We start from the raw sequence: 26,228 nt of genomic DNA on the forward strand, positions 1-26,228 counted from the left end.
GTCCTCTCTGATGAGGAAAGGTAAACTGTAGGTGGAGGAGGGAGAAGAGTGCTATGGTTATAAAACCACCTTGCAGGCAGACAGCTCGTGCCCTGGGTCATGCCAAAATTACTGTGAGCAAACCTGGGAATGGGACTGACAGTGCTGAAGAGCTGCTGTGCACTTGGGCACAAGAGTGAAGCCTGGCCCTCGAGGGTGTAATTACCATTAACACCTCCTGTTTGCCCCAGTCATTTTCCTTAGGTGGTTGGCTGTGGTTCATTGGTGGCTCCTCTCCTCATTTCCATAAAGAGATGAGGATGTTCTGGGTGTACAGGGAGAGGGAAGGAGCAAGAAGGCTGCAGCTTCCCACCAGCTTTGTGCAGTGCAGCTGGTGCTTCTCGTCACCTGATGCTGGAGTAGAAGTGTGCAGGGCTCCTCCTCTCATTCAGTGTCTTTCCTCTCTAAGGAAAGTCTCCATCATTCAATTTTGTTAGAAACTTTTACTCTAAGAGCCCATCTTTGCCATCCTAAGTCCTGTCAGGCTTCACTAAGGATTTTTAGAAAGGGCTTTCTTTACTTTTTAGTCTTTCCTCTAAGCTTAGCAGAGCAGAGAAGACCTGATTGTGTCCCTCAGAGCTGTACCTATGACAGGCTGGTCAGTCCTCTCTTAGTATTCAAAGTAGGGTGTTTTACTCCTAGGATGGATGTAATTTGTTTTAAGGCAAATCCTTGGGGTTTCATTTTGCTCTCCAAAGTGTAACAGCTGCTTAGGCTATGTTTGCTTGAGAGCTGAAAACCCTGCAAGGCTTTGTCCATGAGTTCTGCCTTGGGTCATTAGGATTAATCTAAGCAATTGCCTCGCCCTTTCCTTGAAAGGGCTTAGGCCCATTTCACTCAGTGATAAATTTGGCCCCAGAATTTAAGTATCTACTTCTTTTGTACTTCCTATCCTCAAAAAAACCCTAAAAAAATCAGATGTCCTTTGGTAAAAGGGCACCGGAGTGTCTGCATAGAGCAAAGAAGGCAGAGGGATGTGAAATTCATGAAATGCTGATTTCTGCCGTTTTGTTTTGTTTTAAATAAGTTACATCAAATTCCGTATCACTCAGTCCTTAGGAACTGCCTTAGCACAGTGGAAGAACTGATTGCATAAATGCCAGCTGTAACTCTTATTTTGGTAACAAGACATTACTGAAGGCAGAAAGGCAGATTAATTCAGTGCCATGCTCTGATGAGACCAGTGTCCTTTTGTCTGGGCCTGGCTTAGGAACCCTCTGCTACCTGGTTTTTGCTTTCAGCCACGGATGTGGGGACTGTAGTAGTGGTTCAAAACACACATCTCTTATTGCAGCAAGAAGTCATGAAGGGTGTGCACATATAGGTTAATTGTCAAGGGAAACCGACTTCAAGTACCATCAGACTGTTTTCAAATGTAATCGTGACATCTAAGAGGATGATCTTTGAGAGATCAGAGAGTGGAAATTATTCTCTTGCTTTGCACATCTGAGTGCAGTTTGGCTGCAGTCAAAATAGCTGTTTCAGCCTACACTGTCAGTTTGCTCTTATCTCCCTTTCCTCTTGTTGTATTATTAATAATAATGAAAAAAGTTAAAGACAGCAGTAAAGACCTATCTGCGTGGGGCAGGGCTGGAGCCAGCCACTGCCTCTGAGCCATTGTGGATGGTGACCAGCGTCTGAGTGCCCCTCAAAGGGGCAGGAAGCTCTTTGCCATGCTGCCTGCGGGTGTTTGAAAGGCAGGGCTGCTGGATTTGAGCTCGCTGTTCGCTTCATCTTCCCTCCCTCTCTCCCCTTGCACAGCTGCATTTAGCAATGAAGCTGGCAGCCTCAGAAAGTCACTAGAAGTAACCCAGCTGCCTCTGTGGGTTCACGGGGAGAACGACTTTGTAGCTGCTCTCAGTCAGTCCATTAATTGCACATAATAAGGCATTTAGTGACAGAAGGATGGTTGATGAGCCTTAGCTGAAATAACAAGGGTCTGCCAAGAGCTGTGTTTCTTTGTCAGGGAGGGTCCTAGTGCTGGAGTGGGGAGTTGGAGCTGTGCAGGGAAGAGAGCAGTGGGAACCTGCTGCTCCCTGATCCAGAGGGCGCACAGCTGGCCCTGCACTGAGCAGGGAAGCACATCCATGCTGAAGGACTAGCAGGGCTGATCCACTCTGGGGACAGCAGGTCCCTGCATCTCCAGCAGTGTCTGCCTGATGAAAGCTGTAGGGAGCTGCCCCACTGCCAGAGGGGCACCTGGTGGCTGCTGGCTGCACCACTGAGCACCTCATCAGAGATGAGTTGTTCCAAATGGGCTGGACTCTTTGGCTGGACCTCCATCCCTGTGAGAAAGAGCAGGGCAGATTGCATGGAAAACCAGTGTGGACGGGGAAACTTGGCCAAGCTGGTCCTCTTGGTTTTGATGGGAAAATGAGTAAAGGGTTGAGGTGGGTGCTTGCCCCAGCTGCCTGACAGATTCTTTGTGGGCTGCCATGGGCCCAGAGAAGAGGAGGACAATGGCATGGCAAGGGGATGCACTGGCAGCTGTTCCTGCAGGGAGGAGTGTGAGGGGCATCCGTGGGATGCAGCCAGGCTTGCTTGGAGCAGCTCACTCCCTCATTAATAAAGCAGCTGTTCCTACAGCACCAAGCATTTCACCAGCATCAGTCCCTGGTGTTGTGGGGCTCCCTTCACCTCATTCCCAGCTCAGCTCTGTGGGGAAGCAAGCCCAGCAGCTGCCACATCAGAGCCACTCAGCTCCTGTCCATCTCAGTGAGGAAACAGATAGTGACAGCATCCATGCTGGGAGAACCCAGCCTGAGGAGGTAATGAGGAGCCCAGAATGATCCGGCACAGCTGGAGGGAGAGCAGGCTCTGCATGTCTGTGCCTGCAGGCTGCTGCTGCAGCACCTGGCTGGCCCACAGTGAGGGTCACCCTGCAAGGGCAGGGGTGTATCTCCCCAAAATAGCCAGGCACCCTTGCAGTGGGCACATGCAGGTGGTGCCTGGAGCCCACAGCTGGAACATCTGCCTTGGTTTTGGAATGTGCAGCTGCTCAGCTGGTTGGCACATCCCTCACCTGGGAGAAGGTCTGTGCTAGCAGTTGGCAGGAGGTGTTCCTTTGTGCTCTGAATGAGCACTTGGGAAATGTCAACATTTCTCCAGGTTAGTTTACTGCTCTCCTTACCTATTTATTTTAATGTCTCTGTCGTGTGCAGCACTACTCCTTCTAGAGGGTCTGGATGTTTCACAGAGGGATATAAATATTACCCCTGCATGGACAAACAGGGGTACAGAACAAATGGCTGCTTTGAGGACAGGTTTTCCAGCCCTGAACTCTCACTCCATCATGCAAGGTCTAGAAGGAACAGGAGGCAGGTCTGGCACAGAAACCTGCAAGACAGGGAACAACAGCTTTCCAGGTCAGATTACAGAGGTGAATTATGGCTTGTATGAAAGGTGTTAGGAAATGTGGGGAACTGGCAGCCCTGCTGGCTGTGACACCTCTGTGGATCTTTCATGCACCCCTTTACCACAGTAGAAGGGGATATTGCCTGTCCCTCTGCTCAGATGGGAACATTCTGGGGGAGCTGTCCCATGAGCTGAGTGATGCCATCCGCTCTGACCAGTGGGTGTTAATGCTGCCACCTTTATTACTATTTGTAATTAACACCCTGTCATGACTTGGCAACATTCTCTGTGCCTCAGGATGCCTGGACAAGGTCTGGCTACCTTCCTCCCCAGGGCATTCCTGACAGCAAGCCCAGGGCTTGGAGGCAGACAGCTCCTTGGTGACACAATATCAAAACACACAGTTCAATAGCTGCTCCTGCCTGTGCTTTCTCCTTGTTCTCTTCCATGTCCTTCCAAGGAAAGAGGCAAGGACCTGGCACAGCTGGCCTGTCCCACTGCTGGCAGCGAGCCTTGTGCTGATGTTTTGGGCAGCCCTGCTTTGCTGGTGTGCCTTATTTGTTGTACAGCTGAAGTGGAGAGGACAGGGGCTGATGTCAGATCCTAATCACCTACCCACAGCTTCTGTTCTTTGCTCTACTTCTCTCCATCTGGGAGGAGAGTTGGAAAGCTCTCCTCCTTCTCTTCCTCTCTCCCTAAAGACTTCAGCCTCCTTCTCCTACTCATCCAGTCTAGACAGCCTTGCTTTTACAGAGTTTTGAGGTTTTGCCTTGAGCTTTTCAAAACCCACTGAACTGAGGCATACACTGCTCATAGGAGTGTGAAACTCTGTGGCCAGAGCACATGACTTATGTTTGCTTTCCAACAGGGAAACCTCTGCAAATCCTCACATCAGAAGTCCGGGTAGATCATAACAGATCTTTGGCAGGATGCAGGGAAGTGGAATGTGTTCATTCACAGAAAATTGCAACTTCAGCTGGCAAATTATTTTGATTTATTCCAAGACAAAATGTTACAGTTTGTATGGAGGGCTTTTTTTTTTCTTTATAAGTTTGGGTGAAAGAGGGCGATTTGTCACACTTGTGCAGCCTAGATTTGGAGGGAAAGGTCTTGACCTTGCTTCCAAAAGGGGAAAAAAGAAGCATCAGGGCTGGCTTCTCCTGATGTCTCACTTTGACCTCTTTGACATCCTGCCTCATCCAGCTGCAGCATGTGTAGAGACAGCAGTTGTGTTGCAGACAGGTGGTTGGAGGCTTTGGCTCAGGAGGCAGCAATCCAGATGACTTTGTGCCCATGTACTGCCCTCCTGCCTTTCCCACCTCTGCTGAGGGGAGGAAGAACTCCCCCAAACACAGCAGTAGCTGAGTGAAGCTCTTGGTCTCCAAGCTTTGACCACGAACCTCCCAAAGGGAGACCAGGCATGACTCTGACTCACAACCACGTGGATTGTTTGAAAAACAAAGCAGCATCTGCCTTGGAAATCTTTCCAAAAGGGCTTTGCCACTCCTGCCCCCAGCAGCAGAGACTGCTGAGCAAATGGTTGCCCCTGGGCATGCACAAGCAACATCCTGGCTCTCCCAAACCTCCTGCATGCCCAGGAGACAGGGAGGAGAGTGCTGCTCCTGGGCTGCCTCAGCTGTGCACAGCATCCTTGACCTCGGAGTGCTGGGGCAGCGTGCTCTGCCCTGCTGCTCTGTGCTGCTCTGAAGCCTGAACTAAAACAGGGAAGCCTGCCCAGAGCAGTTCACACTCTGGAAATTCAGACCCTGGTGGCCGTGCCTGGAGCTGAGAGGTTCTTGGTGGGAGGCCCTTGCTGTAGGACATCATTATGGAGAGCTAGCTCATGGACAGGGATTGCTGGAGCAAACTACTCTAGGAAAGAGTCTCAATTCAGTAAGTAGCTCTTACCTCCCAGCCAATGCCAGACCTCTGCCCCCTCCCAGCCCTGTTGCTGGAAGTGCCATTATTCTGGCAGAAGGCAACTCTGACTCTCTGATAGCTCTGGCTTCAGCAAAGGAGCATGGAAGAGCCAGTGAGCCTCTGGGCTTGGGGTGTCCACACAGTCCTGGTGGCACTGAGCTGCTCCTCTGGGCACGTCTGGGGGTACCTCCATTAACACCAGTCAGACACTGCTGACTGAGGCCTTCCTCTCAGCTGCTTATTGTTCTGCCAGACCCCAAGTGCTGCAGCTGAATATTTCAATGCCAAGTGTCTGCCCCAGGCTGATTTATGTTTTTTCCTTTAAACAGAAGCTTCAGCAATAATTGGATCTGTTGTTTCTCAGAGCGAGACTAAGGAAAAATATGTTCATAAAAAATGCTGCTATGCTGGAGAAATGCAACGCCTCTGGCCTCAGTGGACATCTGCAGTCCCCACTGCTCTTACTTCCCACATGGAGTCATGAAGGGATGCCCAGCTGGCCACCTCTGCTCCACGTGCTGTTCCTCATGTTCTGGATACTGGAGTTTCCTTTGGAGGGGTACAGAGCTGTCTGAGCATATCAAGGCAACCAAACTCATTACCTCTTCATTTTGTGCTACCAGGACTAGTGGGTACCTCTGTGTCTTAGCCTTACCCCTCTTTCTCTCTGGTCTACAGGGCCTCAGTGAAAAATCAGCTCATTTTAAGATATGAAATGAACCCTGGTGCTGAAAGCATGACCTCAGGAGAACAGCCTGTGAAGACAGCTGTCACTGGGGAGACTGCTGGGCAGCACACACATGGCAAGGGGTACAGCCTCACTCCAAAGAGCGAGGCTAAACCATGTAAGGCCATACCTGTGCTTGTCAGGCAGTCCCATCCAGCCCAGCACTAAGCCAGGTAGGAAACCAGCAGAGAAAAGCATTCTGAAGAACCTGAGTCTTTTTTTTTTTTTTTTTTCTACCTCCAGTTCCAGCTGTTATTCTTCTAGTGAGTGAGAGGAATTCAAGCTATTTGTTCCTGGCTGTCAGACCTTAGCTTCTGGGCTGTTGCCTCTTATTTGTTTTTAGTTTCCTGGCTCCTCACAGTGATCTATTTCTTCCTGTGTATTTCAGTATTCCACCCTATGGGCAATGATTTCCCCTTTGTCACCAAAATATTGCATTACCATTCATCTGGTTTTTTTCTGTGCTAAGTTTGTTTAGAAAACCAAGGAACAAGAAAACCAGCAGACTGAAAGGAGTTTCATCCCATCCTCCTACCAACTCCTTTCTAGTCAGGTTGCTACTCATCTTCCAGTTCTCACACTAATCCTCAGCTTTGCTGGCTTAACTGTTAATTTTCCACCAGCAGGCATTTTCTGTGGAGTCCAGGCAGATGAGGTCTGCTGCCATGCCTTTGTCTAGGGATGTATTTCACCAAAGCAGTGCCATCTGTGTAGAACATGACTCACCTGTTGTAAAACCCACCTTGCCTCTGAATTTTGTTTATCTAGGCCTTCCCTTCCCAGGAGGTGTGCAAGGCTTATGTCCTGCCTGTGTGCTCAGGTCTCTGTATCCATCACATGCTTCAGTCTTCTAGCACCACATTTCCTCTTCTTGCCATGCTTGCTACATCCTTTAGAATTCCCTGCTACCAGCCCTTTGCTTGATTCTGGTATCTCCCTCTGAGTTTGGATTTGGAGTTTGTCTCACTGTCTCCTTCACTCAGTTAAAGTGCATCAATATTTTACTGGAAATGTCCATATCCAAGTCCTCCTCCCTATCAACCTTTGTACCTTTCCTCTTTTATTACTGATCCTCCTCCTCCCTGAGAACTTGACCTGATATTTCCTTCCTTTAAGGTCAACTCTCAGTTTTCTTTTTGACAAACAAGATAATTGAGTGCTTTACGTGCCTGCTGGAAAGCTTGGTGGGGTTTCCCCCCTGGACCACTGAGATCATTTGGCTCCTTTCTAGACCCTCTTCTTCCAGCAATACTCTGAGTGTTGTTACCACACTGGAAGCAGTGGGCTGGGATTCAGGTTACCAGCGTGGATCACAGGTGTATTTGACTTGCTTCCTCATTATTCCCAGTGGAATACCCACTACCTCTGGCCACAGCTTTATGCCGTTAGCTCATGTGCTGTCATGAGCTCCAAAACCCCTTCCAGAGCCTCTGCTTTCCAGTCACAGCACCCTGGGAGTCCGCCTGGAATTTCTTATTCCAGGAACAACTTAGAGTAGTAAAATGCCGTTTAAGCGGGCTTTGCTCGCTGAACTGTGGAGGCTGCTTTGCATGGTTGCCCTGTGCTCCTCATTATTCATCACTTTGAATCTCTTTGTCATTTATGCACTGTAACAGCACTGAGATTTGCATCTGCTTCCCAGCCATGGAAATGCTGGAAAGTGTCAGGCCTCAAGCAGCTCCCCAAAGAGCCCTGCTTGAAACACTCCCATCTGTAGATGATTCACCACTGACAATTTCTTGTTGAGATCTGTCAGCCAGCTCTTAATGTAGTAAATGTGTGGTTTATTGATATTATATACTGCTGATTTTTTAATCAGAGTGTTGTACAGCCGAGTGTCAAATGCCTTACAACAGTCCTCCCTAAAGCTGACTTGGTGCCAGCCTTGGAGTCAAGTGGTAGGTGTGATATGTGTCAAATAATTGTGTCATCTCATCAGGGAAGGCCCACAAATCTAGCTGAGCCAGCTGTTAAATATATTCCCATCCTCTGCCATCACTTGCCACCACAAAACTCTTGGGAAATTCATTCCTGTTCTCTCCAAGCTTATTGCTGCCTCCCTGTGTGCCCCCACATCCTCTGGAGCAGGAGGTTTTCTGCATCCCTCACATCAGTGTGGGCCTCTCCTCGGTCAGGCAGTGTACCTGGTGCTCAGCCCTGGGCAGGCCCCAAGGAAAACGGGAAGTGCAGTGTATGGTCCTCAATATCCTCTGTCTCCAAAGGCAGCTGAGAGTGTAATTGTTCACCTAATGTCCCTGCTCCTTCTGTGTGCATAAGCTGGAAACCTGGATTCTGGGAAGCAGAGAGGATGCTGAAGAGGACCCAGTCCTGCAGGAGATTTTCACTCATCCCAGAGCTAAACCCAAGACTGATGGGCCCAACCAAACATCTCCCTGCTGAAAAGACCAGGGATGCCATGTTCTTCCATGGAGGCTGGAGAGACCATGTCCTGGGGGCTCTGGAGGAGCAGAGGAGGGCAGGGGACAGGTGATGCTCTGTCCCCTCTCTGCACTGCATTGTAACTCTGATGCACTTGGTTAAAGTCAGCTGGTAATCGCACGCGGTGATAAATAGTGAGAGACAGGAGTTCCTTGCAAACAAATGAGCCTCAACTAACCTCATTTCTTCTTTTGACAGGATAACAAGCTTAGAGGATAAATTCTCCCCTGCCAGAATTTGTTTCTCTGCTGCCAGCCACCTCAGCATTTAGCAAAACCCCATTCTTTGCTCAATTCCAGGCTGCTCAAAGCAAAGGCGGGTTCAGACCACCCTCCTCAAGTTTTGGATTCAGTCCCACCAGCTTTTTTCCTGCAGGCTGCTGTACTTGTTCCCAATCCTCACTTCTGGAGAAGCTCAAGCCTCCCCACTGCCTGCAGCTGGCAGGAGCACTCTGGGGCAGGATGGCAGAGCCCACATTGTTCTGAGACACCGTGGTAGAACTGGTGTGGGACAAACCAGCTGGGTGCATCAGCAGCAAGGACATTTCTTCTCAGCAGCCCTGGCAATGTATCTGAAGAGGCTGTTCCCGGGCAGCTCAGCAGCACTGGTAAGTAAATTGGCAAGAACTTTGGATTTTCCTTGGTTGTCTGTCAGGTGTTGCTTGGTTTTGAGACATTGCTGGTGTTGGACACTTTGGAAGTGCCTTTCCTACCCCTCTGGAAGTCATGCAGGCTCTCAGCTGTGTGCTCTGCCCCTTGTTAAAGGAGCTTTCTCTCGGCAGAACTTCCGAACCTCACAAGAGTCCAGAAATGCCTAGAAATACATGAAGTACTTAGGAAAAGAGGCAAGGTTTGCTGAAATCTGAGAAGACCACTCAGAGGCTGAGGAGTTTGGGGTTCCCTGCCTGTGACTCAGGATTTTGGAGTGCTCTTGTTATCCAGCACCTCTAAAAAACCCAGCTGTGAGATGCAGAGCAGCAATTACAAGAGTGAAAGACTTCAGTAACGTGCTGTTTAGCAGCATTCTGAAGGGACCTTCTCCTCCAGGCCTTGAGTGCTGGGTATAGTATTCATCTCTGGTGGCCCTTTTCACAGCTCCTTTGTTGCAAATAAGAGCCTGGACCCTTATGTTCTCTTAGACGAAAGTACTGGGTAAAAGGGCATGTTTAAATAATTAAAAAGTGTTTTTCTCCACGCATGGTCATTGCGTCACATCCTCGCTGAGCACAGCTCTGTGTGCAGTGCTAAACGGAGCCCTTTGCCAATTTCTCCCAATTGGTCAAGGCCTTGAAGAGTGAAATCAGCAGCATTCAAAATGAACAAAACTCTGCCAGCATTAGGTTTTGTTACGAAGTGAAATTTGCTCATGGTTAATTTTGAGGATTTATTAAGGGGTGCAACCTGGGCCCCAATCCAAGTGGTGCTGGCAGGATAAAAATCCTCCCCACACCACCAAGGAAGATATTTCAGGGGTACCATTTACAGTGTGGTGGTCCCTCTGTGCAAAGAAAATAGCTGTCCATTTCAACACAGGCCGACCTACTGCCTGCTCAGGGACTTGCATGGCCTGTCTGTCTTTCTCCAGAAGTGCTGAGCATGTACAATCCCCACTGACATCTTTGTGGGTTTGACAGGTTAGATCCATAGTTTGGGGGGTTTTTATCACATCTGATGACATCTGAAAAATGGCAGATTAAAATACAGTTCAATCTTAACCCTGCCTGCAGATTAGCATTTTAACCAAGTTCCCCCCGTGCTGGATGAAGTGCATCAGAGCTCCTTTCCTTACAAGAAGCTACTGCTTGAGTGCAACTGTGATGCAAGAGCAGATCAATCTGCCCCTTTAGATTGCAGCTGCTCTGAAGTTTTGCACTTGTCCTGAATACAGAATTCAAAACAAAGCTTGAGAGCCTGTGTTGACTGAGAATAAGGTTTGTGCAAACCCCTGCCAAGTGATAAGGCAGCTCCCCCTGGCTCTGAGAACGGAGCTTTCATCCCCAGCCACGCTCAGGTGTGAGGGGAAGCTGGAGCTCCTGTGAGAACACCCAGTCCTGCAGCTCTGGGATATGTGGAGTCTCTTGAAAAGTGCAGACTGGGCGTCTTTCACCTGTGGTTTACCAGGGAGGCAAATCAACAATTTGCTTAAGAAAATATCTTTACAATCCAGCACATTGATTATCAAATGTGTAACAGATAGATGCTTGAAAGGTGCCTTGGTTTTGCATATCTAGGTTTGAATTCTGATATGGTTTTCCCAAAGCTGCTTCCTGCTGTGTGTTTACCTCGGGCTTAGATTGGTCACTAGGGCTCCAGATTGCAGAAGTCAGATGGGTTGTGCCTAACTTTGTTTTCAACAAAGGGACAAACTTTGCCCTTTGCGGTGCCTGCAGAGCAGTGAGCGATGAGTGTTTGTGGGAATATTGGGTAGCTGGGCTAATAACCTGCCCGACCTTGCTGGGGAGAATCCCTGCTGCCCTTGCAAGACAGAATGAGTCTCCCTCTGCAACTGGGAGTCACCTGCCTTCAGGGAGTCTCTCAGCAGAGGGCATAGGGAGATGCTGTGGGTGGGGGAGGCTCTCCCTGCCTGCCTCTGTGCCCTCTGAAGGTGCAGAATTGCTGGCTCTGCTGTGAGTGTAGGCATGAACAGTCCACAGCCATGCAAAACTTTACCTTAGAACTGAAAAATTTCCCAGTACAGCTGGGAAAAAGTTTTGCTCTGTTCTGCTGCAACACTACCCAAGCTACCTGCTTTCAAACATCCCCCCTACCTGGTGTCAGTTTTGGTGCTCCTTCTGCTCCCTTTTTCTGCTGAATGCTGCCCCTCTCTTGGCTTTGGTGATGTTGTCCCTTCTGCAGCAAAATGCCTCTTGTCATCCCTGCAAAGAGGCCCTCAGCTTTTGGGGACAGGCTCTCTCTTTCTGTTTTCAGGGTGGGTACATCAGCGTATCTTCAGAGTCTCTTGGGAGGTTTCTGTAGGAGGAGAGGGTTAGCACCTGGAGCCAGGGTTCTCATTTTGGACTGCTCAAGGCCTTCCTTCTGGCAGAGAAGGTAGGAACTGGTTTCAGACTAACTCTGGGATTTAACTTCAGGATTCTCTTCAGGTGCTAGGCTTTGCCTGCCCATCTCCCCAGGACAGTGTCACGCTTCACCAGCAGCAAAATCTGTGGCAACAGAGCTGCTGACCTCTCTTGCAGAGTCCCAGATACTGAGCTATCAAAAATAAGTTAATGAGATAATCAGAGCTGACATGGAAACAAAATATTGCCCTCCAAAACTCTTCCCATTGTCATTTTCCTGCACATCTCGGTGCATTTTGTGGTTTTCTGCACTGCTTGTGCACAGCAGCCCTGACAGCTGAGTACACACCTTCTGGTATGTCTTGTCCTCCTCCATTCTTCTTGCTCAGCCCTCCCTCATTGAATCTGATTGACTCTGAGGCCATTGATTTTAAATAAGGTCTTGGGGGAAGGTCTGAGGGTTTTGCTCTGGTTGTGTGCAGCAGGCTTTGAGTTCTGCTTGGGAGCCACTGAGCACTGCTGCTATATTAAATGATGGCCAGCGATAGGAACGCAGTCATCGCTTAATACCCCAAATTGCTGCTTTTAAACGGGCAGGGTTTGGCTCCTGGCCAGATCTCCATGCTCCTGGCAGAATGATTCATTACCTTGTTCTGGCAAATGTATTTTCATCTGCTAGTTTAAATCTGATTTCTAGTACTCTGTGTGGGTCTCACAGCTGAGGAATTTCCTGCCCTTTATCTGCCTGTTTTCTTCCAATCTAGGCTAAAATCAATACACTTAAATAAATAAAGCCATTGGGCTTGCGACTACCTCCTGCTGTGTCAGCAGCAGAAGTAAAGCTGGGTGACCAAACATTAGTTAAGCCATTTTCTTCTTCTTTAAGTCAATTTGCTGTTGTTGAGGCATGCTAGACCTCAGCAGGGTGTGTTTGCCAGCCTGCAGATCCAAGAGCATGTCTTGGCATCTCATCAGTGGCAGCTGCCTCTGTGGGGCAGAGTCCCTGTGCTGGTCTGTGGCCACCCCTACCCATCCAGGCTTGGGTTGAGCATGGTTCTCTCCCATTATTTAATGCTTTGTGATGGGGGTGTTCTGCCACTGAGCTCAAGAGGATGGGGGCCACAGGGTGCAGCCCTCTCCTTTTACAGCACTTCCCAGGTGTGCTTTTCACTTCTGCTCTTCCCTGGCAGACGTGATTTTCAGGTCTGCTGCTTCTGAGAGGGTTATACACTGCATGGCAGGGATTTCTCCCACAGCTCCTGTCTGCCCTGCAGAGGGGGATGCTGGCAGGAGCACCCCACACCAGGATTCACGCATCCATTTATTCTGGGCTAGGGAAAAAGGGAAGGGTGGCATGAAATGAGGTATTCTCTTTCTTCCCTAATGCCAGGAATTACCCCTGAAGCACTGAGTTCAAGGAGAAAAAAAAACATACTTAGGATTTCTAGACCAAGCCTTAGGGTTTGTGCAGCCCTGCCCTCGTGTGTGGGGGGTGGAAAAAAATGGGGTTTTGTTGGCGAGCTATTAAGTGTATTCCCTGCCCTGGATTGAGTTCACTGCTGTATGCTGGGCAGAGAAAACATCAGTGCAGTGGAAAACAGATCCTCTCCTGCCTTCCTGGGCAGTGCCCTCAGTTCCCCACAGAGCCCACAGCTCTTCGCAGAGCCCAGTAACTCAGCTTTGCATTCATGTGAAGAACAGAAATTGTGCTCCTGGGCCTCAGTCTGGTGCCAGCTTCCAAATTACAGTGTAAGCCCTGCTCCAAAGGTCTCCCCTTGACTCAGGGCAATCATTCAGGGATGTCTCTGTGCAGCAGCTGCAAGGACGGAACGAAACTGCCTTTTTAACATTCTCCATACATGCTGAGTTTTGGGTGTTTGTGCCTTTTTTTTTTTCTTGGAAAGGAAAATGATTTTATTTAACTATTTTAAATTGAAAATAGTGACAAACATAAATTTTTTTATTAATAAAATCATAGAGTGGTTTGGGTAGGAAAGGACCTTTAAAGGTCATCTACCCCAATCCCTCTGCCATCTGCAGGAACAGCTTCAACTTGATCAGGCTGCACAGAGCCCTGTCCAACCTGACCATGAATATTTCCAGGGATAAGGCATCTAACTCTCTAGGCAACCTATTCTTATGATTTACCACACTCATTGCAAAAACTTTCTTCCTTACATCTAACTGAGCTGGCACTCCTCAGTGTAAAACCCCTTGTTCTATTACTACAGGCCCTGCTAAAGTTTGTTCTCATCTTTCTTGGCAGTCTCCTGTAAGTACTGAAAGGCTGCAGCAAGGTCTCTCCAGAGCCTTCTCTTCTCCAGGCTGAACCACCCCAGTTGTCTCAGCCTGTGCTCACTCACAGGAGAGGTGTTTCACCCCTCTGATCCTCTTTGTGACCTCCTCTGGACTCACTCCCCTGCCCTCCTTATGCTGGGGACCCAGAGTTGGATGCAGGATTTCAGGTGGGATCTCAGGAGAGCAAAGGGGCAGAATCTCCTCTCTCAGCCCCCTGCCCACGCTCTCTGCATGCAGCCCAGGATGCGTTTGGCTTTCTGGGCTTCCAGTGCACCTGGCTGGCTCATGTCCAGCCTCTCAGCCACCAGTACCCCCAAGTTATCCTCAGTGGGGCTGTTGATCCATCCCTTCATGCCCCAGCCTGTGTTGGTTCCAGCAGTCAGCACGACCCAGGTGCAGCACCAGCACCTGGCCTTGTTGAAGATCATGAGGTTCCCATGGGCCCACTTCTCAGACTTGTCCAGGTCCCTCTGGGTGGCATCTTTGACACACACCTGCAGGCTTGCTGAGTGTGCACTCAATCCCTTTGTCTATGTCAATGATGAAGATATTAAACAGTGCCCATCCCCAGTATGGACCCCTTTGGGACACCACGGGTCACTGATGTCCAGCAGGACTCTGAGTCACTGACCACCATTTCTGGATGTGATCTTCCCCTGCTATTTGCTGCATGAGGAAGAACAGTTTCATCAAACAACTTCCCACTTTTTCTTCTGTTATCATGTACCCAGCTCTGGCTGCAGCTCACCCTTGGGAGCAACTAGGATGTGTTACAACCCAGCAGCTCAGCACAGGCAGGGAATGAAAGTGCAGAGCCTTCTCTCCCTCCTTGCCAATAATTGCAGGGCCTGCAGATGAAAGCACTCGGGGGTTGCAGCATCAGGCTCATGGCACACAGGTAAGTGGGATGCCACATCATCACTGCAACCTTGCAATTCCTTGACAGTGTGTGGGATTTCCAGAGCCTGCCATGCCTTGGTCTCTCTGGGCTGAGCTGGAATGCCCTCAGATGCCCAAACTGGTGAGGTCACTGTGCAGCAAGTCGTGCTGTGTATGACAGGGCTGCCCCGGGAGTTCCTCTGAAGGTGAGTGCAGGTATCACAAGCTGTGCCCCGATCTGGAGATGCAATGGAGTGGAAAGGAGACAGGCTCTGTTTACACACAGATACCTGTGCAGCCAGCAGTGTTAGTGAGAGAAAACAGAAAAGGACATGACAGTTACATTGGGTTTTCATTAAATATTAAATGGAGTGAAGTTTTCTAGAGTGTGCCTGGGCTGTTTCCAGTTGTCTGTCTGATGGCATGAGAGAGAAGCCAAGTGGGTGAACCCTGGGCCTGGAGGTGCAGGGTTTCCTGCTCAGGAGCTGTGTGACAGGAAGCATTTGTGTGCAGGCTGCCCCAGGAGCTCATGTCACCCACAGCAGCAAACCTCCTCCAGTTGTCCCACTGCTGGTACGGCCCAGAGAGAGGAGTTAACTCTTGCAGGAGTCTCCAGCAAGAGGTCAGGGAAGGGAGGCAACTGGTGCAGAGCTGGCCCAGGCTGGAGCAGCAATGGCAAGCAGCAAACCTTTGCCTGGTTGCTGGCTGGGGATGGGGAATTAACCACCCATGTACCCCCTTTCCACCAGGTTTAACACAGAGCCAGTTCTCAGTATGTAGGGAGTACTGAACAACTGCTGTCACTGCTTTTTTTTTTTTTTTTTACTTTCTTTTCCCCACTTTTTCCTTGCCCCAGGAGCTGTAACACAGCCTGGGCACAGCCCACCCATCCCACTCCATCTCCTCAGCAGCCTCACCTTTCCTTGTGCAGGAGCTTAGTAGGGCAGCAAGAAGGAATCTCCTAACTTGGATTGGGTTAATAAGTTAAAATGCAGAGCCTTAATCCCTGCTGCTAAATCAGAATGTAATTCAGCTTATAACCACAGTCCAATCCATGTGAATTACAATCACTTTAAATACAGCCAGGACTAGCTGGGATTTAGCATCCTCCCAAGAGATCCTGAAAATGAAAACTGGGACACTGCACTGCTCTGGGTGAACCTGCCATCAGAGGGAGCCGAGGCAGTGGGGCAGAGGGATTTTGTTACTTCCCAGGCCCCTGAAGAGAGGGAACCTTGGGTGCAACCCTTGGTCAGGGCACGTGGCTGAAAGATGCATGTGAGCCTCCTGCAAGAGCTTATCCCTGGGGAGGGGGACACAGGCTGCCAGCAAACCCACAGCACTTTTATCTTTAATTTAGAATGTTTATCTCAAGAGATTCTTCCAGCTTTAAAACAAACATAAGGAGATCTTCATTTGCCTGGCAGCATCTGGCCTCTGAAAGCAGGCACGTACAGTACAGTCCCAGCAGCAGGGCTGATAGGAAGGGCTTCTTCTCTGCCTCCTTTTTCCCAGATTTAACCTCTGGCAGGATGAACCTTGCCCTTCCTCTCCCTCTTTCAGGAAACCCCTAGAGAAAATGGGTCTTTCCAGAGCTTGATTCCACAGTGGGCACCTGGCAAGTGCTCCCATAAGTGCCTAGGAAGATCTTGCACTGCTTTCACTGTTACTTGATGAAGTCCTGGCTTTTTGATGGGGAAAGAACAATTGTCCATTGTCTTCCTGCACCACCTCGGCCTGGGGAATGGGAGCAGCCGAGTCCTTCTGCCACCACCGACTCACAAGCTTTCTCAGGGAGCCTCAGGCAGTGTCTGGGAGCATGCAAATTCAAGGGTTCCACAGAAATTGAGGGTCATAATGGATGCTCTTCCAAGCATTGAACTGGAAAGTCCCTGTGGGAACAAGGCATGACTCTTGTGGGCTGCCAGGCACAGATAAAGAGTTCAAGGCATCCAAGTTACTACTTAAATTAGTGGGTAGAGGTTAGAAAATGAGATCTTCTGCTCAGACTGGTGCCTATGTTTGAACCTTTTTAGGAAGAAACTGATGGTGTTTTCTTTTCACATCACTCTTTTTTGTGGTTTTCTTATATTTCTCTTTTTCCATTGGTGAAAGGCTAGTGCTGTTGTGCTATCACCTAGCCAAAATGAGAATGCATGGCAATTTTTCAAAGCCTGGCACATAAAGTGCCTGGTGCACTGGGATGGAGAGCTTGTGAGTTTTCTGTGGGTGTGATGGGGGAATGGAAATGATCTGAGTTCTTGGGTGCTTTCCCAAACCCAAGCTAGCCAGTTTTCTATGTTTAGATATGGTTTACTTAGCAGCACTGCTAGAGTGGAGAGGAGAGCAGAGGATTTTCAGGCACCAACAATGCCTCCTGATGCAGCCTGAGACTGTTCCCTGCCCCAGCCAGTGCTGGGGCCAGGGCTGGAACAGGGGGAACTTCCCAGCTCCTCACACAAACAGCACAGAAAGCTCCCACCCATACTGCTCTTTGCTCTTTACAGAAATACACAATCAGCTGACCAATCTCCTCCCAGGCAGCTGGGCCAGCTTGGCCCCACCGTTGTTCTGACATCCTCCCTGTGTCCTCCAAGATGTGCCCCAGGGCCATTGTCCCTCTCAGCAGCTGCCTGGGCGTTTACCAGACTTAAGGGTGAGATCTTTTTTTCTTTCCCACTGAAGTCATCTGAAGATTTTGAATTTTTGCAGGGCTTCACAATCACATTTTTAGTTTCCCCTAAGCTTTCAGAGGGAGCTGTAAACAATGTTTCCCCTTATTTTTGCTGGTCTAACTGCAAAAAGGAGAGAGATCCTCATCTGAGTGTGACCAGGATGGCCCAGCCAGGGGTCACACCACTCCCATTAGGGCTGCCCATCTATGGTCACTGCATGTTGGAAAGGGAGGTCTCATCTTCCTATGGATGACCCACAAAAGGTGCTTTGAAATGAGAGTGATCCCAAGAGGTTGTACTGCAGGAAGAGGCCAAGCTGACCCTAGAGCTGGATATGTTTCTTGGCTTTTCCCCACTGGTGCCACCAGCAAGGATCTGTCTGTGTCAGGGTGAAAGGTATGAAAAAGTCCCAGGTGTCAGGCTGATCCATGCAGCCATCGTGGCTCAGGGCACAGGGATGTCACCTCTGTGCTGGTGACAGAGAAGGGGCACCTCCTGCAGGGGACTTTGCTGCTGTGCTGGATGCTCAGGGTAATTCAGGTGGAGCACCTGCCCTCTCCTTTGGAGAGGAAAGCTGTCCTCCCCCAAACCCACCCCAGTGGTGATGTCTCTGCAGCTGATCCTGGAAGTGTAGCTGTTTCCACCTTCCAGGCCTGAAGATGCTCACTCCTCCCAGAGGATGGTGGTGGATTTGACCTCACCTCAATCAAATAATTTGTTTTTAATGGGCATGCTGTCCTGGCTGGAGGTTCAGACTTCCTGGGGAACTGCTCTGTACAGGCTCTGCTTTGAGATTGCTGCTTCTATGCATGGCCAAAGATGCCTGGCTAGAGAACAGCCTGAAGCTGGCAAAGGGCAGTTTTGGGGGGGGGGGGGGGGTTTGTTTTCTGGGTTTCGTGGCGGGGGTTTATAGGCTGTTTTGCAAGGTTGCTTTTAAAGGCTTGAAGTCTCTTCCTATTAGGCTTTTTCTCAGGGTGAATATTAAAGGGCACATCTTCCATCACAGACTCAAGAGCTCTCAGACTGGCAGTGGGCAGGCTGTCCCTGGAGAGGGCACAGTGCTGTATCCCTGTCATGCATCATGGAATTATCCCTTATCCTACCTGCTGCCACACACAGGTGGGCATTGACAAAATAATGTTTGCAAGTGACTCTTATAGGGAATTACAACATCCTGCCCCCTCCTTCATATGGGCTGCAATACTGGAAGGACTAAGCAATTCCATGTGAGTTTGGCCCCAGCTGCAGTTACTCCTGTGCTGGCAGAGGTGTGAAGGCCATGATGAAGGCTTCAGTGAGATCATCCTAGAAGGGGAGGAGATAGCAGGGCCACTGTGTGCTGATCCCTGCTCTCTGCAGTGGAGTGAATAATGCCAGGACAGGCTTCTCAGATTTTCTCTGGCTGAGATGATCACGAGGGATGTTGAAAGTCTCTTTTTCCCAACCCAGCCATTGAAGAAGGAGTCGAGAGGTCTTTGGTTCACAGTCTCAAGGTTGTTTATTATTTTTTACCTAAAACATTTTCTGTCTGGCCTGCTGAGGTCTGTTTAGCAGGTCAGTTCAAGGCTCACTCTCCGCCTCTCAGGCTGGTGCTATCTTTTATACTAAAAACTACGTATACCATGTTTACAATTATGTTCCAATACCTATCACCTATGTTAGACAGTGACTTTCTACTCTAAAGCAAACTGTGAATGCCAACATCATCCTGAACATGGATGCCAGGGAGAAGAAAGAAGAAGGACAGGGAACACCCAAATCCCTCCATCTTGGAACCCCTGACCCCCATGTACAGAATTCCAAACCCCCCCGTACCATGCTCCAAAATTTTTCCCTTCACCCTGTGATTGCTACTACTATGCTGTCTACCCTTTTGTGACTTTTAATTCTTCATACAAAGCTGGTAACTTGCTCCATGGGTCAAACTCAAAGCCACATGGGTTTTTGGCTGTATGCCAGGGTCTCTGATCCCCCTGTCAGGGCTTCAAAGCCCCCTGACTGGGGCTCGGATCATTCAGGACCATTGGGGGACGTCCTGGGTTCTGACACAGGCTGACTTCCTACTCTTACCTTCTCCAAGATGACCTCGGGACCAGAGCACTCTCATCAGCAATCAGACTGGTCCCTGCTGCTGCTGAGACAGGGCAGGGTCCCAGAGAGGGACAGGACTGGCTTTTCTCTCCTCTGTTCTGGATGCACCTCTTGGCTGGGCCGCTGCTCAGCACCAGGATGCCTCTTGCGAATAACAAATAACCAAAGTGCTTTGTCAGCATGGAAGCCCATCACACCAGCAGAGGCTGTGCCTGAAATACAGAAGCAGTGCAGTTTTTGCTGAGGAGCTCCCCCAGAGACAGCCAGCTCCTGCATTATTAACAAGGGTGCTGATGAATCCCTGTTAATGAGACGTGCTCGCTCAGCCAGCCGGCCAAGAGGCCGTGGCCATGCTGTTCTCAGCTCCACACTGCAGCCTGTGCCTTGGGGAGCAAGAGATGATTGCTCTGGGGAGCAGTTGGCAAGGCTGTGCTGTAAGGTTTGGCTACTCTCCCTAAAACTTGCACGTGTCCTGCCAGACTTGAGCTAGGTAGATGTGGAAATGCATTGCTGGTTCTTTGGTGGCTGTAAAAAGTGAGGTAAAATGCTGCCATCCCCATGAGCTTGTGATAAAGAGAAAGATCTGTGTCTTGGTGTGTACTCTCTGCTCTAGAGAGCAGTGTAGGCCATATTCTGTGGTTCTTAAATGGCTCAACCAGGGGAGCTTGCTCCTTCTCTGGCTCAACAGATTTCCATGTTAGGAAAAGTCTTTATCCTTTTTTTTTTTTTTTTTAGTCAATTTCATCTTGCTCCATTTATCAATTCTCCTTTTGGCTTCTGGATGCAATTACTCTCCCACTGTGGTCATTATACCTCCTAGGATACTTGTAGAAGAGGATTTTATACAGCCTTAGCTGATGTTTGGCCAGGAAAGACATCTTAAATTCTCAGTTTTTGCTAAGTCAAGCCTCCTCAGAGCTTTCCTAGCTGCATAATACTTTTTTGACAGTATAGCACTTGGGATGGTATTTAGGAGCCTGTGTGTATACAGAAAGACTGGTCAACCTCCAGTGCATCACATAATGCCTCTCCAGTCCAGCACGCTGTTGCCTGTTCTGATCAGACTGCAATCTGTGTTAATTCCCCCGCAGTGCTGCCAAGACACTTCACTCTGCACTGCAGACACTCTGATGCCTTCCAGATGCCACAGATGATGTCACATTCCCGATGTCACTGTTGCCTTCTGCAGAACAAATCTGATAACCCAATCTGTTTGTGCTGCACCCTTCTGTCTGTTGGTGGGTTTCTGTAATGTGAAGGGCGCTGATGTCCAGAGTTTGTCTGTGCAAGTGGAGGGCAAAGCAAACCCTGCAGGAGCTAAGTGGGCTGGTTAAGATTGCACAGGAATAATTTGAGTAGCACTTTTTCTGTTGGTGGGGTTTTTTTTTATATTTTGAAGCAGAACTTCCTGCAAATCTTGTAAGGAGTCTGTGGAGTAAGGGCAATGTGGAGCCTGCAGAGTTGGGGCAGAGAAATGAAAGGAGCGGTGCTGGAAGAGCACCAAATCTCCCAACAGGATTGTGCAACTCCAAAATTATTGATAAATTTAAAATATTGAAGTTACCTCTTTTATACTTTCAGATTTGAGGTGTGTGACAGGAAGAGAGGCTAAGGTAGCCTTGAGGCCCTGGTTTTGGCAGCAGAGTTTTGCAAATGTCCCTCTCAGCTCACATGAAACACCAAGAAACCCTGACAAGATCTTGGAGAAGCCTGCAGCAACTGACGACCAAACCCAGAGGTGCTTTGGACTGAACCAGAGGGAGGTGAGATGGTTTGTTTTGGCATCAAGGAAGGCGGAGCTGAACCTTTGGAAGGGATCACAAAAGGAGAGGTACACAGAATGGGCTCTCTGCCCAAGAGGCAAGAGAGGCAAAGTCTTATCTGTATGCAAAGTGGTGCAGCCCTGGGTAAAACATCACTGGTGTAGGAGTTGAACAGATCAGATGTGTATCAATGAAGAAACAGCACTGCTAATTCTGCAAGAACAGCACTGCACAAACCCTCCTGTGCTCATCCCGTGTCTCCCAGGCCAGAGGTGAGTTCATCTTCAGAGCGGCCTTGGGCACTGCAGGGGAAACAGAGCCTGAAAAGGAGCCAGGAAGTCCCTGAGGGTGGAATGGGGAATGGGATTGAGGCAGCCTCCCCTGAGCTAGAGACCAGCTTTCCTTCTTGCCTGCAGAAGCTGTAACTGTACTGACAGTCTGTGCCACGTGTTGAGTCCTCTGCAGGACCGAAATATCTTGCTTAATTGGTGGCAGCAGGTTATGCTATCTAAGTTTTGCAAGCCTATTGATCGTGCTCTAATCATCTCAAAAAAGGAACAGGTTAAAACGAGGCCTGCCACTGATCCCTGAGGTGCCCCACCACCCACTCCTCAGTGCCCTGCCTCTCCAATTACCATCCCCTCATGCTGGCTCTCTGTCACTGTGGCAAAGCACCTGGAAAAGCCCCACTAAAATTCCTTGTGAAAGCACTGTTTCACCAGAGGGAACATGACCACAGAGCCTGGCCTGGGAGAGCTGGGGGTGGTCTGTAATTTGGATATTGCTGCTTGTGCATCTTGCGCAGTGGGGCTGCTGCCTGCCGAGGCTCCGTTCTCCCCACCTTTTGGCACTATTTCCCAGCTGTGTGCCAGGAGGGCCCTCTCTCTAGGGCCGGCTGGGCAAGCAACCCCGGTCCCAGCTGTGAGGATGCCGTGAGGCCTCCTGGACCTTGGGGAGGTTTTGGGGCCCAGGAGGGGCAGTGGTGCTGGTCGGGGAGCTCCAGCCGTGCCTTGCCCATGCACCGTGAGCCTGCTGGAGCAAACCTGGGCGTGAGGGCGCGGAGCCCCCGTTCCCGACTATCGCCGCTGTTTCGGGAGTGTCTGCGCTGCCGGTGTAACCCATGGCAACCATCTGTGGAACCGGCGTTCCTGCTGGCTGGGGAGGGGGACTGGGGGTGAGATGGGGGCCAGGGCAGTGCGGGGGGAAGCTGGCAAGAATTGGGAAGGCAGCATGCCCTCCCTCAGGGCGCCTCTCCTGTCCCCGCTGGCGCAGGAGAGGCGGGAGGTGTCGGTGGGCCCACCGGCATCCCACGCAGCTGGATAATTTATGGGCAGCGGCAGCAGCTCACCGTCACTTTGTTTGCAATTTGCCTCTAAATATAGCCGTGCTTTAAGGGGGGAAGGCGAGCTCCTGCCGCCGTCCGCCCGCGTCTCCTCCTCGCCACTGCGGGGGGAGAAGGGGCCCTGCAGATGGGTCACCAGCGTGGCACCTTCTCCATCCCACATCCCACATCCCTGCCTCACTGGATAAGGGCAGTGATGAGACACAAACCTCTCGGGCTGGTGGTTAAACACTGGCGACAGCGTCCTGCCCGGCTGAGACTGGCAGCTTGCCTGGGTGCACTGAGCCCCACCACTTCCCAGAGAATGAGCTCCCATGGGAGGGTTTCTCTCCGTGCTTTTTTTTTTTTTTTCCTTTCAGCAAAAAGTGCGGTAATTGCATTAGTCCTGACAGAGGTATGGAGTAAAAGATTGCCTGCAGGTATCACCTCGGCTAACTCCCGTGCTAAACCCAAATTCGCTCTTGTTTGTCTGCAGACATGGGGGACAGGCTGTGGTGACAGCACCCCAGTGGTGACACCGCCCAGCCTGCGATGGGGGCCAGGTAAGGAGGCATTCCATGGCCTGGCGTTCCTCATCCATTCTTGTGCAGGTAAATGCAAGGCTCTCCTTTCCAGGCTGTGAGCTACCCCCAGCCCTGTGCTACAGGTGTTGGGGCTGCAAACCACGGTTCTGACCAGGGTGACACATCAGGAGCTGAACCCAGCTCTGAGGCTGATGGGAAAGGAGAGGTACTTGAAGTGCTGACGAGGCATTATAATAAGTTCCGAGCAGAAATAAGAACGCACTTATGTTTTAAACATAACATTAATTAATAAAGAAAAGGGTACACTGTGGATACTAAGAGCCCTCAGATACTGAGGAGAAAAAAAAAAATCTCTCTTTTGCCCATAATTTAGAAACTGCCAGAGCATGCTTCCCTAGACCTAGATGACAGCATAGTTACATCTGGGGAGGGGATCCCTCTGCAGACACACTTGCTCTGCCCCACAGAAGAAGAGCTCTCAGAAAAGAGAGTGAGGATAAAAGGAAAAGGTCATTTTCAGACCGCACCACTCCATCACATCAGCATTAATTCCTGTTGGCCTGTTACTTTGGATGTAACCGAATGCAGTGAAAAATGACTCTGTCCCAGTCTGGCAGTACACTTCAGCAAACCTATCTAATAGGTTTATTATAGTTTATTGAGCAAGTCTTAGCCCAGAGTAGATCAGAGCAACCGCCGAAATGCTAAATGGTCTCAGGAATGATGGCATTCCAGGAAGAATTATTGTGGTAGGATGGGTAACTCAGTGTCTAGGGCCCCATGCTACCTCTATCACTGTCAGAAGAAATAATGGCCAAATTTCCTTCTGAGCCTCATGGCCCATTGGACTGATCTGTAGGGGCCAGCCTGTCCAGCACTTACAGTACTTTCAGCTCCACCAGCCTGTAGGATCCTTTACAGTCCCCTTCTGTGAACAGATTATTCTCAGCATGAGAATCCATGATCCTGCCTCTCCTGCTACACACTGGATGGAAATTCCCTTCTCATGGTGAAGCAGAGAGTGTTACTGGGCCACAACCCCTGTGGGGAAAATGTGAAACTTGTGTCCCAGCTCTTGGTAATGACACAATTAACTCTGGCTGGGAAAGACTTGAAAAACACTTTACTCTTTCTGAAAAAATAATCTCTAGGCCTTGTAAAAAAAAAATGGTCTTGAAAATCTTCTTTATAGAGAGACCATATTTTATTACCAGGCAGAGATAACAGCAAGGTTAGTTTACTACACCAACATAAAAGTTAAATGTCCAATTACTGTCTCTGGAAACAATGTTAGGGAGAGAGGAAAGGCTCCACCAGCATCTGCCTGCAACCTTAACACCATCCTGCCCACCAGATCCAGATTTCTTTCATTCAGTGTCCAAACCAAGGGTTTATTCTAGGAACACTCTCCCTGCAGAAGGAAGTTGCAAGAAGCCACCCCTCCTTTCCTTACAGTCCATTATTTATGTCCCTATCTTTTCAGGAGATTTGTAGAGTGAAAATAGAGTGCTGAATGGCATCCTGGGGATTTTACAGCAGCTTCTGACATTTCAGAGCAGGTCTCCAGAATCCCCTTATTTTATGCTAATACAGGGTCTCCAGAGAGGGCTGTGGCTTCAGCCACCCAGCATTTGTGAGACTCCTAATGCAGTGCTTGCGAGCTTATCTGAAAACAGAGAGCTCTGCTGAGAAGAGGGACTCTGTAATCCTTATTCTCCAGCCTCTGCTTCCATCTCTTCTCAGTCAGTTGATAAACTTTCATTGCACCAGTCTCCCAGTTACTGAGTATATGAGTTCTTCAGCATCCCACAGCAGTTTCTCTTTTGGATGCTCTGTTCTCAGCAGAATGACTTGCAACATGCTCTCTTAAGTGATTTCATAACCACCTGCAGAAAAATCCTGTACTTTTTTCCTGGTTACAACCCCCACCTCCCCATAACTAATGCACTATTTCTGACACCCACAACCTGAATTACCCTAGTGCACTCCCACAGAGACTGCATCAGATGTATTAATGATGCCTCCAAATGATTCAGCCCCTGGCATAGAACCATCTTCCCCACTGTCAGGTTATAAGGAACAGAGGTTTCCCTCACATTGGACCAGCTGTCAGCATCAGCCTGGTCTGAATTTTAAGCTCACAGCCCCTTTCTGTTGTGCATGTGCTACCCAGGAGTACCTGCCTTGAGAAAGTTCCACTTGAAATACACCAGGATCAGGTATGGTTGTACACAGGAGTGCAGAGGGTGGCAGTACCATGTACATATTCATATAGATATAAAAAATCCCAGATAATGAATTGACAGGACAAACTCAACTGAGCTTTGTGCTTAATGATGTTTCCAAGGAGTACTGCTTCTGCTGCTTGCAGAACTGGGGGTGCCAATGGTGCGTGTAATTGAGGTCTCTACTTGGTGTGCCTCAGCGAGTTATTCCAGGGAACTGAAGGAGAAGGAAGAAGGCCAGAAGAAATCAAACGTGACCACACTTTTTCCACATATGACCATAATTGTTAATGTTACTTGAGTGATAGCACAGGGCCTGATGGCTTCTGGTGCTGCTCTGTATTAACAACCAAAGAGGAACTTTGAGGCAACTTATCCTCAAGCCTTATCTTGTTATCCCTCATGTCAGCAGCTAAGGGTATCCTTCCCTCATCCCCATTTTTTTTTTCTTTCGAGTAAGCAGAGAATTTGCCTTTTTCCACCCATTTTTAATTACAGGAGCCATGTGACCCTTCCTGGAGCAGTTGCCACAGACTGTACTAGTGCAGGATCACCAGGCCAGCAGACTCACAGAAAATATGTAAGTAGGTTACAGGAGGGTGGGGGAGGCTATTAGACACAGCAGGATCCACTTAACAGAGCACCTGCTAGGGGAACAGGCAGACACAGCAATACCTGCACGGCTCTCCTCTTCCCAACAAAGCCTGGCTAGGCTCAGGCAGGACTGTGGGAAGCTGGCAGGGGAGGAGTTGAGGGTGTTTGGATGCTCTGGGCTGGGCGGCTGGAGATCTGACACAGCTGACACCTCTCTGCTGCTGGTGAAGAGCTTTTGCTGCAGGTGAGCAGGGAGAAGTTTGCCCTGATCCCATTCCTCCTGTGGGCACAGGGGGGTTGTGTCCTATCCCCAGGGCAGGGGGCAGCAGCAGTGAGGGCAGA

The sequence above is a fragment of the Onychostruthus taczanowskii genome, unplaced genomic scaffold, assembly GCF_017590055.1.
Source record: "Onychostruthus taczanowskii isolate IOZ18803 unplaced genomic scaffold, ASM1759005v1 scaffold67, whole genome shotgun sequence".
Classification (NCBI taxonomy): Eukaryota; Metazoa; Chordata; class Aves; order Passeriformes; family Passeridae; genus Onychostruthus; species Onychostruthus taczanowskii.